The following is a 12,643-nucleotide window of genomic DNA, read 5'->3' on the forward strand; positions in this document are numbered from 1 at the left end:
ATTTTGGCAAGTATAAATAGGGTGTCTAGGCCTAGAGAGCAGTTTTGAGGAGTAATTAGAGATTTTGAAAAGTAAGTGGCATATGTTCTTGTAAGTGTGAATTTGAGGTTGGGTCTTAGCTCTTGAATGTATTTTTTATCTGGTCATAACTTAGAAGGCCTTATAGTTGGGCATGTATGTTGATCATTTGATGAATCAATAAAAGAATATTGTTGCTCGCTTTGTGGTGTTGTTCTCTTTCTATGTTTGCTTCTATTTTGCTAACTCTGCAAGGTTGATTTGGATTATTGGGTGTGCCTTTGGCCCTAATGTTTTTCTCTCCCTCCTTACATTAGGTGGTATCAAAGCATAGTTGTTCCTTACTGTGCAAGAAGATCACTAAACTGTGAGGTAGTTTGTACCAGGACCTTGGATAATGTAGAACCTTGATTCAGATTTGGTTGTAGGGTTGTAGATCTATGGATTTGACCTATAACTTTTAGAGGGTTAGGATCTTACAAGAATCTAATTTGTAAATATGGTTTGTGATAGAGGAAATGTTGACAATGTCATGTTAGATGCATTGAGACAAATTATAGCTAGATTAGATACTATGGAGATAGCCAAAAGGAGAGGAATGCATCTTGAGGATGTAAGTGATGATGAAGAAGTAGCACCAAACCCTAATCTACAACCTAAAGAAGATCTACATGAGGAAAGATTGTTTAGAGATCTAGATGAGGAAAGTTTGTTTAGAGTATTATCTAGGGCATGTTTGAAGCCTTCTATAGAAGTTGTTCCTTATGATGGAAAGTTGGACACCAATGCTATGTTGGATTGGATCTCTGATATGGAGAAGTTCTTTGAGTATTAAAACACTCCTGATAATAGGAAGGTGAAGATTACAGTTGCAAGGCAGAAAGGTCATGCTTCACTATGGTGGGAGAATTTACAAACTGATAGATAAAGGAGAGGAAAGGAGAAGATCAAAATTTGGCTGAAAATGGTGAAGAAGGTAAAGAAGAAATTCCTTCCTTCTGATTACCAAGTTAGCTTATTGAGAAAGATGCAAAATCTAAGGAAAAAAGGCATGACTATGAAAGAATATACTAAGGAATTCTATAGATTGGAAATCAAATTTGGACATGTGGATGATGATGTTGAGAAAATTATGAGGTACATAAATGAACTAAGATCTAGAACTCAAGATGAGATAACTTTTGTGAAATTGGAAAGTGTGGAAGAAACATATCAATATGCCTTGAAAGCTAAGGAAATCTTGACAAAGAAGCATGAACAAAGACATAGAGGTAGAGATGGTAGATTCCAGAGAGGTCGAGGTAGATCTGATAGTTCTATGCAAGATAAAGGAAATTTTGAATGGAAGAATGATGAAAAAGATAAGACCGAGTGGAAAGGTGGTAGTTAATACTGATGAGGTACCAGTTCTTACCAAGGAAGAGGTAATTCTTATCCTAGAGGTGAATTTTGTGGTGATCATTAATAGTGGAAGTACAACAAATTTTGCATTAGAAGAGTTGGTTGCAAAGTTGCAATTGCAGAGGCTGAAGCATCCTTTACCCTATCATGTCTCATTAATCAAAGATGAGCATAATATATTGGTAAGTGAGCAATACATTGTGAAGTTCAAGATTGGACATTATTTTGATGAAGTGCTATGTGATATTATGTCTATGGATTGTTGTCATATTTTTTTGGGTAGACCTTGGAAATGTGATAGATATGTTGTACATGATGAAAGATTGAATCAATATACTCTTTGGGTGAATGGGAAGAAGCAAATATTGCTAAATTTGATTGAAAGTCCAGATTAGGTTAATTTTACTACAATAAAAGTTTGCATGGTTAATGGAAAGAAATTTGAAAAATAAGTGAAGAAGAATCAAGCTTGTTTTTCCATAATTCCTAGAGGACCAAGTTTGGGTAGTAATGGCCGAGTGATAGCAAAAGATGGTAATGATTGAGTGATAGCGGATAGTGGTTGTTGAGTATGAGAAAAAATTGCAAAATTGTTGAATGAGTATAAAGAGCTTTTCTCTGAGGATATTCCTAATGGTTTACCACTAGTGAGAAGCATAAGTCATTATATAGATATGACTCCTAGAGTTAGCTTGCTAAACAAAGCACCATATAGATTGACACCTATAGAGAATGAAGAAATTAATAGACAAGTGCATGAATTGTTGTAGAAGGGATTAATCAGAGAAATTTTGAGTCTATGTGTTGTACCTATTGTATTAGCACCTAAGAAGAAAGGAGAATAAAAAATGTGTACTGATTCTAGAGCTATTAACAAGATCACAATGAAATATAGGTTTCCTATGCCAATGATGGATGAGATAATGGATTGTTTGAGTGGAGAAAAGTATTTTACCAAGATTGATTTGAAGAGTGTCTATTATCATATTAGATATAGAGAAGGTGATGAATAGAAGACTACTTTCAAGACAAAATATGGTTTGTATGAATGGTTGTTTATGTCTTTTGGTTTGACTAATGCACCTAGTACTTTCATGAGGTTGATAAATGAAGTTCTGAAAATATTTTTGGGTAAGTTTGAGATTGTTTATTTGGATGATATTCTAATATTCAACAAGACTATGGAAGAACATCTTGAACATGTTAGACAAGTATTGTAGAGATTGAAAGAGGAGAAGTTGTTGATTAATCTAAAAAAGTGTTCTTTTATGCAAGAGGAGATTGTGTATTTGGGATTTGTGATTTATGTAGATGGTTTGACAATGGAGAAGGTTAAAGCAATTTTGGAATGGCCTAAACCTGAGAATGTGGGTGACATAAAATCATTTCATGGTTTGGCTAGTTTTAATAGAAAGTTTATAAAGAATTTTAGTGTTGTTTATAATTCTATAACTGAGACAATGAGAGGAGATAAATATGAATTCAAGTGGACATATGGAGCTGATAAGAGTTTTGAGATTTTTAAACAAAAGGTTGCTAAATTTCTTGTATTGGCTTTACCTAATTTCAATAAGGTATTTCAATTTGAATGTGATGCAAGTGGTAGTGCAATAGGAGTTGTATTGAGTCAAGAAGATAAACATATTGCTTTTCTTAGTGAGAAATTGAATGATGCTAAAAGGAAGTATTATGTGTATGATCAAGAGTTTTATGCTATTTTTCTAGCCTTGAAGAAGTGGAGACATTATTTGATTCCTAAGGAGTTTTTTTTGTATACTGATCATAAAGCTTTATAGTACTTGGGAAGTCAACATAAATTGAACCAAAGACATATGAAGTGGGTTGTGTATTTGCAAAGTTTTACATTTGTGATTAAAAATAAGAGTGGAGTTCATAATAGATTTGTTGATGCATTGAGTAGAAGACATTCTTTATTGACTAAAATGAAGGTTGGAGTTCTTGGTTTTGATGAAATGAAAGAGTTGAATGATGTTGATGTTGGAATATTCAAAGTACTGTACTTTGACCATTAAATTTTTTAACTGAAAGTAGATTGCATGCATATAAACATATCAAACAATTATGAAGAACACATAAGAATCACCACATAACACTTGAAATTTTGGTAACCCAGAAACCTGCCAGGAATAAGAAGGTAAAACTGGGGTGGGGATGATACCCACAAAAATTACTGCAGCAATAATGTTTAACCACTTCTGATGGTTTGCCCTATTAAAGGCTTGCCCTGTTAAAGGCTTTACACTATATCAATAGTGACCTAATTAAAGGATTTCAAACACCTTACATGAAGTGTTACCTTGTTAAAGGATTTGATCACCTATTTATAGGATCTACAAAATAGCTGCTAAGCTAACCTATCACCATAGGGTTTTCTTTCTAATACAATTGTTGGAGAGTATTAGGTATAATAAACCTAATAGCTTACAATCCTTCTATTGCTAAATACAGGCACTTGATCTGCTTTCTCTGATCTTGATCCTTTGTGATCTGATACTCTTTACTCTAAAAATTAGTTTTCCTTATACACCCTCGTTCATCCACACACATACAATGGGATTTAGTCTTCCTTATAAAGACACTTGAAGACTTAGGGTTAGGTATGGATCTATGATCCATATTGAATCTCTATTTCTCACTCATTCCTCGCACACTTTGGTTGCATGCCTTCTCTATTTTTCTTATTGGCTACATGTAGATTGCATAGGAAAACAAAAGATTCATTCTTATCTTTATAATCCTTCAAGATTTGTCATATGTCGGCGATGGAAATGGTTTACATCTTCATTTGTAAAGTTAAAAACTCATATGTGCATTCTTTGTTGCTTAGTACTTACTGATTCTAGATGCTCAACACATATAACAAACTGGCTTACTCGACACCTGATCTTCACTCGGTCTCTAAAGTCATTCAGCACTTAAACTTCACTTGGCACCTAATCTTCACTCGACACTTGAAGGCTGCTCGGCACTTGAAGATCACTCAACACCTGAAGGCTTTCCTGACTCAGCTCATGTTGTGGCTCGACATACATGGTGTACTCGGCTCCAATATAGAAAGTGGCTAAGTGTGTTGGCACTCAAATGTCAAAAACCATTTTGAGGCTAACAATCTCCCCCTTTGACATGAGTGACAAAAACACTTAACTAACCTTATGAGTACATTCACTAATCTTCTTGGTATATACAGAGGTTTTAAAACCTTAATAAATTTTTTATAATTTACAATATATATACCTCAAAATTATTGTAACTCCCCTTGAGTTGATTGTGCTATTCTCTGTGTTGTCTTGGTAACCAAAATTGGATGTTGGATATCATGCTCTGCCTTTTTATCTTATCTCCCTCATTCTGTCTCCCTCTTATCTTGTCTCCCCCATTCTATCTCCTTATTATCTTGTCTCCCCCATTTTCTCTCCCTCTTATCTTGTCTCCCCCTTTTTGACACTTATGTCAGAGGGTTTTAAGGGTTAAGACCATATTTCGCCAAAAATATGTTGTTTACCTCCATAATCATCCTAAGAGCTGTATCCCAATTATGCAAAGCAATTTCCAATGATTTATGCTGGAGGACGGTCTTTACAGCAAGGTGAATAAGTCCTTCTGAAATAGAAAGATTAGGGTCTTTCTTAAGAACAATTTCAGCATAGACTTGTTCTTTATCTAGGATTTTCAAATGTGGGGTAATAGAAGATTGGAGCTATAGTAGTTTTTCCTTGATGGTGGCCTCTTCTGTTATTAATAAAACTATTTCTTTTTGAGTGTGAAGCATTTGAGAAAAATGCTTCTCACTTTGAGCTGGATCTTTTGGTAGCTGCATGCTAGAAATATTCAAATTTCTCTCCAGGCTCATTATCTTTTGGCTGGTCTCTTGTGTGAAATATGAGAAGTCACAAAACTTTTTGTATAATGAGAATATATTCTCAAGTACCTTTTTCACTTTGTCTATGACCTTTTTCAATTCAATCTATGAAAGTGCTATTTCACTAGATATTTTCTCATTAACTTTTCCTTGAAATTTTCTTTCAGACCATTACATGAGTTTTGCATTTGTCTCTAGGTCTGCATTTGTCACCTGTTCAACAATATCTGATAATTGTTCCATGATATGCTTGGACTCATTTGGTGACTAAATACTGAAGTCATCCATAAATATGTTGTTTATTTCATGTAAAGTTTATTTTTGTTGATACTCCTTCCTGAGTATCTCTTGCCTCTTTCTTTTGTTTAATGCTTCCTGCACGTCATTAATTTGATCAATGTTTATTGTTTTTGAGTCATAACTTGGTATGACTATCTCCTCATCTAGTTTAGGGTCTCCATAGTGAATTACCCTTGCAATTTTTGTAGAGCTTGATCCTGGTGTTGATATTTGTAATGGCTTTTGTGAAGGAGTCCCCGAGGTAGGAAAATTTATCAATGTTTGTATTGCCTCCTAATCTTTAGGGGTTTCTTCTATTTTCTCCTCCTAATGTTTACCTTGATCAGCTATTGTAATTGTAGGAAGTGCACCTTGAGTTTTTGCAATAGGATCAAATGTAATAGTCTGTCCTGTTTGTTCTATTTCTTTGTCTACTGCTACACTTGACTTTTGAACTATGGTGTAAACTATGCCTGTTGAAACAACTATTGGCATTTGAAGTTGACCACTAGTAGCTGCAAAGATGATGGAAGGTGGTTCTTGTGGATTCACCTTATCTCTAATTTTGTTTTCTACTAGTTTTTGTAATTCATCCATACTGACCAATAGTGGATCTACACATAATCTTGCTTGTTGCATAGATTGGTTAAGGATTCTTTTGAGATCCTCTGTAGTTAATGGATTGATGTTCTGAGTAGAAGTGTTAAGAACATCCTATACAGTTATAGTATCTGCAAGTTTGATGGGTACATGAGGAGGGCTAGAAGGTGGCAATTATGTGTCTTGCACACTCTGATCTTGTTGCTGCTTTTCCTCAGCTATTGCCATTTTAGTTTGCTTTTGTGTCTCCTCCTCTATTCCTTTCTTTTCTTCTTCCTTCCTCTCTTCTTCTTGTTTCTTTTCTTCTCTACCTTGCTCTACTCTTGTCTTCTCTTCTCTCCTTTTTCTTCTCTCTTCTGGTGGAGCAGTAGCTTCTTCCTTGTATTCTTCTTCAAGAAAATCTTCAATCTTTTTGTACAAGTTCTTCCATGATTTTGTTTTTCTTTGTACAATATTTTCCATTTTGTTTTGGAGAATGAAGAATGCTCTGTATTTAGGTTTAAACATGGCATTATGCCTTTTGACTGCTTTCCCTATTTGCTCCTTAGTTAAATCAGGCAGTATGCTTGCTAGGGTTGTTTCTCTCATCTCCTTCTCCATTCTCAAATAGAAAATCCATCTGTCTTCTACAATTTTAGATAGTTCATCTGGAAATTGTCCATCTAGTTCAAGAGGAGTGTACTTGAACTGTGCCATCATTCCATAAATTGATTCTTCTATTCTATTCTATTCTTCTTTAGTGAACTTATTGAAATCAACTTTATTTATGTTGCTTAAATCTCCATTTCCAATCTTTTTACATAATGTATCAACTGAAAAATGGCTTACCTTTTTAGATTGATCTTCTTCATCAGTATCTGGTTGAGCTACATATTTTCTTCTTTTCCTTGGCTCTTCTTGTGTCTTCTTGATTGGTTTCTTCTTTTTAGTATCCTCTTTAGCTTTTTGTGTAGAGGCCCTTGTTGCAGCTCTGGTTGTTGGCTTTTGGGGTGATTGTGTGGCAGTTTTCTTTGGTTTGGGTTGAGTTGGAGGCAGATCTTTTTCCTTTCTCTTCTTTGGCTCAGCCTGGATTGGTGCTTCCTTGGCTTCTTCTTCCTCAACACCTTCCTCCTTGTCTTCACCTAGGCCTTGAGTTAATTCCATTGGTCCTTGCTCTTGTTCATCCTCTTCATCATCATTGTCATCATCATCTTCTTCAGCTTCAGCCTCTACCCCTTCACCAAATTTCTTCTTAATTTTCTTCATCAGTTTATCTTTCTTTTTCAATGTGGATGTAGTTTTTAATTCCATATTTATATTTGACCTTACCACATCAGAAGTGCCAAAGTGTGGGGCACTCTTATCTGTCTCTTCTGCCAATAATGCAATTATTGCTACAGATGCTTCATCAATGTTAATTTCATAACCAAATGGCCTTAGCCATCTCACCCTTGGAGTTTCTGCTTGGATATAGATGAAGTTAATATCAACTAAGAAGCATATATCATTAGTGTGTTTTTCTACTAAGGAAATTGGTATCCTCACTCTTTGCTTCATGGATTTCTTGAAATCCTTAAAATAACTTGTCATCAGGGTATCAAAATTTTCTCCCATTTGTTCTATATATTCATTTATTTGGGTTATGATAGTCCTATCACTTATCCATGTAACTTTTCCAAAAGAAGGAAATTCATTCTGAACATAAAAGAATATACAAACCAAAATTGCTCCAAATTTACATTGGGCACCCTTTGACCTTCTTATTGCTGTTAGGTTTTCATTTATCTATTGTAGTTGTAGTTCAGCAAGATCATAAGTATGATCCTTTTTCACCAATTTGTAACCTACATCTACTGCTATACATGGCACACTATTGAGTCTACTAGATTGGTAGAATTTGTCAGCAATAACTCTAATAGAAAACTCAACTAGAGGATCCTGAATGGTATGAATAGTCATTCCTCTTTTGTTCCACTGAGCACTTGTATTATTTTCAATGACCTCCTTGGATTCACTTCTCAAGGTCTTATGCCTATCTAGGGTAGGATATCTAGTTACCCTATGAATTATTCTTTTTGTGAGTTTGACAGGGACATCTTCTAACCACAGACTACCATCATGAATTCTACTCAGTACAAGTCTGATCCACTCTGTCTCGAACATGGTGGGAAAACTCAAAACTTGTATCAAACCCTTCCTTTCAACAATTTTGTATTCATATTTTAATACTCCATCGACACACAGCTTCTCAAAGGCTTCTCTTATTTCCATGTCTCCTATCTTGCAATTGTAGCATCTTCTTACATCCTAGACCATAACAACATTCGGGGGTATGCAAGAAAGGGGTCCGACTAGGTCGTTCTTATATGCAACTTCAGGAATAGGGCAAAAATTAGGCTGCCTAACCTCGTTAGACACTAGCTAGACTTCAAACGATTCTTTTTCTTAGGTTTTCTTGGAACTCGAAGCCATTTATGCAAACTAGGGTTTCCTTTACACAGAAATATTAAACTGCATAGCTTGACACAAATGAAAATACCTTAAGATCAATGAAAATGCATTGTAGGAGGTTGCAATCTACTTGGAATGCTGAATTCTTTGCTGTAAAGTTGCTCTGCTCTCTTTATCTCCTTTACTTCTTGATCACGATGAGGAAAAATGATTGAAATCGCGATAATATACCCTATTTCCATCGCATTAAATGTTCAATTGTAAACTTGGCTTATGAAGGATTTTAACATCACTTAGCTTGTACTACACTTCCATTTTACTTAGCTTCCCTAGGAATTACTCAACTTAGCATTAGTCATCAACTCGATCACTGTTACAAACTCAGCTTCAACTAGAATTTTACTCAGCATCCAAAGACAACTCGTCATCAAAATTTTGTCTTGTCATCTTATTTCATGAAGATTCATACTTTGCATTGCTTCTTCATGCTTTAGGGCTGATGAATGATACTTCCTTATATGTATCAACCCCATAGACTCATCTTGAGATTAATTGGATGAGAAATGATCACTTGACCTTATGGGTGAAGTGACCCTTTCATTGGATGTGGTTGCTTCATTCTTTTTCTCTCATGTCTTCTTCATGTCTGTTCTAATGTGTTCTACATATTTCTTTTCTTTTCCCTTGTTTGATTCAATTTTTGGTGCTTTTGACCTTGTAGGACAATTTCTGCTGATATGACCAATTTTCAGGCAACTAAAACATGTGGTTTGGCTTAGCCACCTGCTATAATTCCCTCTGAAATGTGTTCTTATGCAATTCTGGGGTATATGTCCATATTCTTGACAATAATGACAGCTATACCTGGTGTTGTAATCCAAATGGTACTGACTTTCATTTCCTTTTATTTTTGTTGGCTGAATTGATGTCCACATAGTCTTTGATCTGCATTCAAATTCTCTATGTCCATACTTCTTAGAATTATGACAATGTCCATCAAATCTTTGTATCCTTGTAACTCTGGATCTGCAATCTTGTGTCATATGTCCTTGCATGTTGCACTTGTGACAGTCACTCTTGTTTTTGGGTGTGTTTGTTTGATTGATTCTTCTACTCCTACAAACATTAGCAGTATGCCCCCTTTTATTATAGTAATGAAAAGTAGGTTTAGAATCCTTACCTTTGTCACTTCTTTGCTCAACACTCTTTGATGATTCTCCAATTTCAATGCTGTTGTATCCAAGTCCTGATGTATCATGGGCTGATCTTGGAAATTTCATCAACTGTTCAAAGTACTTAATGGCTTCCCTTGATTTGTTGAGATTCTTTGCTACCTCTCTTTCTCTGTTCAGTTCATTCTATAGTTGTTCATTTTGCATCTTCAAAGTAGAGATCTCAATATCTTTCATATTGAGTTCATGATGAAGATTTATCATTTGGGCGAGTGTATCCATTTGCATATTTGAGATCCTTGATAATTCAGTACATTTTTCTTCAAGTCTATTTGCAAGATTTCTTTTGTCATCTTCCATCATGACTTTATCCTCAACTGCTCTTTTCTTTTGTTCAGTGATTTCACATAACATTATGGCGTGAGATTCATGTTTCATCTTGAGAGATCTTATCTCATCTGCTTGAACTTATTTTTTTCTCCATTAGTTATGCTATTGCTGCATCAAACTCTTTAGTGTCTCCATTGGCAAATAGTTTTGTGGTATCTATTTCCTTGTAGTTTTTATCGTTTTCAGCTATGGCTATATCCTTTCTTCTTTTCAAATATTTTCTCAATTCCTCCCTTGCTTCCTCTACTTTGTGTAGAGCCAGTTGAACATCAATCACTTGATTGTCAATTATCTTCCCAAGTTTGAAGACTTCCATCTTTAGATCTTTTCCTCCAAGCTGTTAGGCTTCCTTCTTGTGAGAACTTTTTTCTCTGATACCAATTGTTGGAATATTCAAATAGGAATAATGCTTTTGAGAGGGGGGCGAGGGGTGAATCAGAAGTACTGTACTTTGACCATTAAAACTTTTAACTAAAAGTAGATTGCATGCATATAAACATATCAAATAATTATGAAGAACACATAAGCATCACCACATAACACTTGAAATTTTGTTAACCCAAAAACCCTCTAGGAATAAGAAGGTAAAACTGGGGTGGGGATGATACCCACAAAAATTACTGCAGCAATAATGTTTAACCACTTTTGATGGTCTACCCTGTTAAAGGCCTGCCCTGTTAAAGGCTTTACACTTTATCAATAGTGACCTAATTAAAGAATTTCAAACACCTTACATGAAGTGTTACCCTATTAAAGGATTTGATCACATATTTATAGGATCTACAAAATAGCCGCTAAGCTAACCTATCACCATAGGGTTTTCTTTCTAATACAATTGCTGGAGAGTATTAGGTATAATAAACTTGATAGCTTACAATCCTTCAATTGCTTAATATAGACACTTTATCTACTTTCTCTAATCTTGATCCTTTTTGATATGATGCTCTTTACTCTAAAAATTAGTTTTCCTTACACACCCTCGTTCATCCACACACATACAATGGGATTTAGTCTTCCTTATAAAGGCACTTGAAGACTTAGGGTTAGGTATGGATCTATGATCCATATTGAATCTCTGTTTCTCGCTCATTCCTTGCACACTTACTATTGGTTGCATGCCTTCTCTATTTTTCTTATTGGCTGCATGTAGATTGCATAGGAAAAATAAAAGATTCATTCTTATCTGTTTAATCCTTCGAGATTCGTCATATGTCAGCCGTGCAAATAGTTTACATCTTCATTTGTAAAGTTACAAACTCATATGTGCATTCTATGTTGCTCAACACTTACTAATTCCAGATGCTCGACACATGTAAAAAACTAGCTTACTCGGCACCTAATCTTCACTCGACACCTGAAGGTTGCTTAACACCTGAAGTCATTCGGCACTTGAACTTCACTCAGCACCTGATCTTCACTCAGCACTTGAAGGCTGCTCGACAACTGAAGATCACTCAGCACCTGAAGGCTTTCCTGACTTGGCTCATGTTGTGGCTTAGCATACATGGTGTAGTCATCTCCAATATAGAAAGTGGTTAAGTGTGTTGGCACTCAAATGTCAAAAACCATTTTGAGGCTAACAGTTGATCCTAATTTTCCTGAGGTGTGGAGAGAGTGCATAGGCCCAAATTTGATAGTTTACATCAATAAGTATGATGAATATTTCATTCAAGAAGGTATATTATTCAAAGGTATTTAGTAAATTGTATTCCTAAAAGTTCTATGAGGTTTAATTTGATTAAGGAAAAGCACAGTGGTTGATTGGATGGACATTTTGGAATTGATAAGACATTGAGTTTGCTGAAAGAGAATTATTGTTGGTCATAGATGTATAAGGATGTTCAAAAAATTGTGAAGAGTTGTGGAGTTTTTCAAGTTGCGAAAGGAGTAAGTCAGAATACTGAATTTTATACACCTATTTTTATTCTAGAGAAACCTTGGAGTGACATTAGTATGTATTTTGTTCTTGTATTGCCTAAAACAACAAAGAGGTATGGTTCTATATTTATTTTTATGGATAGATTTTCTAAATTGGCTAATTTTATACAATGTAAGAAGACATCAAATGCTAAGCATGATGTTGAACTTTTCTTCAAATAGATTTTTAGATTGCATGGATTACCAAGAAGTATTATTTCTAGCAGAGATAGTAAGTTTGTTGGTTATTTTTGGAGAACTTTGTGGGAGAAGAAGGGTACTGAGCTGAAGTTTAGTTCTACATTCCATCTATAGGCTGATGGATAGATAGAGGTTGTGAATAGAAGCTTGGGTAATTTTTTGAGATGCTTAGTTTGAGATGAAACACATAATTTGGAGATGGTATTAGCACAAGATGAGTTTGTGTATAATAATTCTATGAATAGGAGTACAAGAAAGAAACCTTTTGGGATTATTACTGGAATGAAGCCTAGAGGAGTAGCATATTTAAGGGATGTTTCTAGTGAAGAGAAGAGAAGTGTTGTAAGAGAAGAAT

Source organism: Cupressus sempervirens, chromosome 1 (genome assembly GCF_028749045.1).
Source record: "Cupressus sempervirens isolate cs-2001-9-10 chromosome 1, ASM2874904v1, whole genome shotgun sequence".
In the NCBI taxonomy this organism is placed as follows: domain Eukaryota; kingdom Viridiplantae; phylum Streptophyta; class Pinopsida; order Cupressales; family Cupressaceae; genus Cupressus; species Cupressus sempervirens.